The following is a 5,350-nucleotide window of genomic DNA, read 5'->3' as shown; positions in this document are numbered from 1 at the left end:
TTCAACCAGATTCAAACTTCCAAACAACTAAAAACACCCCTTCATTTCCCATGACAACGGAAGCCCTGAAGTGTTAATTTCAAAAGTGAAAAGGATGCGTAGGCTCAAGGAATTTTGAATGCCCTAGCCATTGTCTTTCCCATGTGTATTCTCTATTTGGGTAGGCTTGTCATGTCTGCCCCTGTATCTGTTGGGTATGCTTGTCATTTCCTTTTCCTATGTGTATTCTCTATTTCGGTATGCTTGCTGCGTCTCTCCCTATATCTGTTGGGTATGCTTTCCATTTCCTTTTCCTGTGTGTATTCTCTATTTGGTTATGCTTGTCACATCTTCTCTATCTGGGTATGCTTGCCATGTCTTCCCCTGTCTCTGCTTGGTATGCTTGTCGCCTTTGCCCCTGCCTCTACTAGTAAAAAGTTAGCGGCTACCTTTATTGTTACCTGTGCAGTTGTAGACTATGATTATCTATCTGGGAATCGATCTCAACATGGAGGGGATGCTCTAATGCTACTCTAAAGCTGCCTATCGATCTGGGCATCTCTAGATGGAAGGAAGGATGCTATATTGTTGGTATCACTCATGATGTGGAACTCTCCATCGCCAAGGGCTTCCCCAAATGAAGGAAATCAAACATGCCCTTTTTGACCTGGGATTTTCAACATGCTATAAAGTCCACATAAAGTCCCGCCATAAATATTTTTTCTTTTTGTTAATTAAGACAAAAAACAATTAAAATAGTCAAGGCTTTTTTGTTTTAATTAAGACTATTAAAATAGTCACGATAATTTTAGTACGATAATTTTGTTTTAAAATAATGTTTTAGTGTAGTAGTGTGCTCTAATAAGAAACTATGAATATGAACCAAACTAATAAGTTAGATAACTATGTAGAAACAAAATTATTCCAACCTAGTGATATTATATTTTGTCATATTCTAATGGATGATCTAGCTACAAAAATAGAATTTCATAGTTTCAATAATTTTTATGATAGAATTTATTACATTTTATTTAGTCTCACACTTGACTAGTTACACCAAACCAAGCTCAATCATGTTTCTAAGACCCTATGAAACCTTATGGTGACTAGGTCAAGACTTGAACAAGCTCTTAGTGGAACACCATCTCTATGGAATTTGTGAAATATGAGCTTATCTAAGATAAAGTCCAAGCATGTTTTGTGATGAATTCTGAGCCCATTTTGAGGGTGAAGTTCAAGCCTTGTCTGTGATAATATCTGAGCCCATTTAGAGTTGAAATCAAAGTCTATTATGTGGTGAAGACTGAGATTTTTGGGACAGTAAAGAATGCCTAAATTTGGCCCTAGTACAATTCTAAGTCAAGACTTTGATCAAGTTCATTGTGGATAGTTGAAAGAAAATTTGTGGACAGATTTTAGAGGGTTGACTTGGTATTTGTTGGACACTTGTCTATCTCACATTAGGAGAGAGAAGAAAGTTATGTGTGTCTTGCATGTTATAGATTTGCATGCAACATCCTATTAAATGTTTCAACATGTTTTGACACCCATAAAATGTAGATTGCTTATCATTCTCTTAGGAAGGATATGATGTCTTACATCCTTATAAGTATAGAGCTTTTCATTTAAATGTGGCTAGGGAAATGGAACAACCTTCTACTTTGTAGAAGTTCTTTTGTTCCATCTTCTACTTTGTAGAAGTCCTTTTTCCCAAGCTAGTTGGACTCATTAGCATTGTAGAAGTTCCAAACTTTAGTGATACCATATTTGACTAGTATTCTCTACAAATTATTGATGCCAGGATTATCACTTATTGATCCTTGGACCTCTTCACCTAGTATTCTAGAAATGTACTCATTTATTGACCTCACCATTATTGAAAGTGAAATTTAACATCACTCGTTTTCATATTTTTCATGCATATTTCAGTAGATTCCAAGAGAGGTGTCTCTAAAAGGATGAAAAGGACCAAACAAATATTTATTCATGTTCAAAACACCCAATTATGTTCATAACATTAGTTTTTCAATGAACTTTGATTCCATCTTGCTTCACATGGGTTCATATGACAACCCAACTAATGGAAAAGGCCCATTCTAGTTAAGGGAATTGTAACAGAATTTGTTACTTTATGTCACTTTCCTTTATACCAAATTCTACTTCTAAGGTCTTCCATGCTTCCTAGGAAGATGTAGTTGTTGCTACCTTGCACAAGGACTTATCATCCAATGCATGTTTTATAAGATCCAATACTAAGGCATCACATACTTCCTCATATGGGTTATTAGACCGATGCTCAATCAATTCTTTACATCAAAGAAAAGGTTTCATTTTGACAGATCCCAAAAATTAAATTTTTTACCAGTAAATTTTGGAAGTATGACCAGCTCTATCTTGATTCATTCATCCTCGAATTGTTATATTTCTTCTACTTGTCTTTTAGATGCCCTGATTGTAGCAAGAACATCTATGAGCTCTTCGAAATACTTTAGCTCTTCCTTTCGATTTATTTTATTGGTTTGCTTCAATCTTTCTTTATGGCCCATGATTGTTGTCTTTCTTTTGTCTTCTTTCCTTATTGTATCAATCTTCTAAAAATGATTGTCACATACACTTGATTATCTTTAAAACTAAACATTTTAATCTTCACTTTAATGGTGGCTCCCAACAACTACTAGGAACTTTGCTAAGATCTTCTACACAAGTTCTTATGGAGGCTCATAGCTACAGTGTCATATCCCCAATTAAAATTTTGACATGGAAAATCCCAATTTTGGAAATCAGAGGCATAGTGTAGGGACAATGTGTATCTATCTTGGTGGACAAAGGGGCAACCCAAAATTTTATTAATGCACAGTTGGTGGAGTGTAGAGGAATTCATAGATTGATATATATCTTGAAAAACATGGGCGAGAGAGGATTCCCATGCTTCACCCCAATTGTCCTCTTGATTGATGGTTCGATATGTTGAGGATATGGTTGATGGGACAAATGTTGCGGATATGGTTGATGGTTCGATATTGAAGTCAAAATCCATCCTTAACCCTTTAGCCAAAGAGGTGTCTCCTCAAGTATCTCCAATAATATCCTATAAAGAGTCATAACATTTAACTTAGAATTATGGCCCACCATGATCATCTAAAAATTAATTGAAATAGAACAAGACCCCAATTTAGGGATTGGGTGGATCATATGGTGGGACTATGCTAGTGGGAACCTTAAGTAAATTACTTGAAAACCCCTTGATTTTATACCTTGTTGGCATTCATCTCCCAAATTTCTTTTTATATACATAAGTCCTAGAAAACATGACAAGGAAGACGAGAGGGAGTTGACAAGGACATTAGGTTGTCCTAGAACATCATAAAGTGCATCCACATGGATGAACATGTAATGGGAATTAAGGTCATAAATTAGACTAGAGTGTTAGAGAAATAGGGTGAATCAAAATATTTTTGGAGTGTCCCAAATGGAAATATACAATTCTTGTCTCCTCTAAAATTCAATATACATTTATTGTGGTGATAGTAACCACAAGATTCTTAGAACTGGTGGTATAGTGTTTAGTCATGAAGGAAGATGTGGCAAAGCAATATAAAGCTTTCGACTCACTGGCATAAAATATATCATGGAGCTGAATCAAAATTTCAAGGGACATGTCAAGGATCTCCGATAAAATGGGGTTAGCAGCTAAACACTACCTTCCAAATAATTTAAGGAGAGTAGGGCATATTTAGAGGAGGCCAACTCGAGAAACCATAAGTAAGAAAAGGGGGAAAGTATATAACAAATATGGTTAGAGTACGCATCAAAATCCCCATCCTTGAATGAAATGGTGGTTTACACAGGGCTCATGAGAGAATATGGGACGAAGGGTAGATTAGCATGGTCAATGAGAGAGGAATTTTATCCACTAAAATAATATGGGATGGAGGTTATGTCTAAGTTCAGGGAGACTTTTATCTTGTTTGACAAGGATGGAGGTGGATGTATCACAATAAAGGAGCTTGGGACAATAATGCATTCTTTGGGTCGAAACCCCAATGTATATTGGAAGTGGTCCAAATGTTTTATATTCAATAATCTAGTCTTGAATACAATCAACCATAAAAGAGTAGTTCTAATCTCCCTATAAATGAAACATATTAAATACACCATTCCAAATTGATTTTGCTAAGGAGAATCAAAGAAATAGACAAGTCGGGTCATCCATCCCCTCCATATAGTAAACAAAAACCAAGCCCACTTTGTCCTTTACGACACAAATTATCCCATGTCAAGATGAAGCTGGAAAGATACATTTAATGATATTCTTAGGTAGAGCAAAAATATGAAGCCAATAAACAAAGATGCTTTGAAGGACTACTCGTACTAGAGTCAACTTGCCTCCTTGGGAGAGCCACCTGTGTGCCCATGACAAAAGTTTATAGTGTATTTTCTCTATAAGTCATCTCCAATCCTTAATTCCATAACAATTAGGTTGGATCATAAATCTAAGATATTTAAAATCTGCATCCAATGTAGTGCAGATAACACCAAAAATATGATAAATCTCGAGTACCAATGCATCATCTGGGTAAGCAGAAATCATATGGGATTTAATATCATTCATAGAGAGTCCAGAGACCGATCAAAAGAGGTCAATATACCAAATAGTAACACATCATCAACAAAAATCAAAGGAGTAACTGTGACTTTTCTACCAACACACCTACAACCAAAATTAAATTTAATCCATCTATCTCCACACTTGCAACCAAAATTACCGCCCTTGTGAATTTTGTGACTAATTCTTCCACAATCCAATCTTTTATCCTCAACATCTTCTTCTCGCAAAAGTTGTCGTAGATATTTTGAAGTAGGCATATTGTCTACTAACGAATATTCTGTAATTTGCCTCCACCATCCTTGTAGAAATTATGTTGTAGATTTGAAACTAATGAATTTTTAATCAAAATGACAAGACACAAACCTACTCTACTACTCTGCGGAAGTTAATTCATAATTTAGAACAAAAATTTCATACGTGAAATAAGAAATAACACACATGCACACAAATTTTTTCCTGGACAAAGAAATATTCTAAAAACCCCAATGTTTGTTTGCATTAATATGATGAATAGAAATTTATTACAGTTGCTTTGCTCAACTAAGCACAACCTACAAGTGAATAACTTGTCTCTCTACTCACTGAGAAGCTCTAACCCAGACTTAGTAAATTTCTACCTTTGCTTGAGCCCATATTTACTTGCGCAATTCCTTGAGAAACTAGGCCCCTACTATTTATGAATTTTTACAAAATGGATTGTGCAATTCCCAAGGTTGATTATCTAACTGCATGCAACACTTATCCACTCAAGACTAGTCTACA

The sequence above is a fragment of the Pinus tabuliformis genome, chromosome J, assembly GCF_031772625.1.
Source record: "Pinus tabuliformis cultivar Carrire ecotype Pingquan chromosome J, CPIR1, whole genome shotgun sequence".
NCBI lineage: Eukaryota > Viridiplantae > Streptophyta > Pinopsida > Pinales > Pinaceae > Pinus > Pinus tabuliformis.
The sequence above is the reverse complement of the archived record's forward strand: the minus strand, read 5'-3'. Positions refer to the sequence as shown.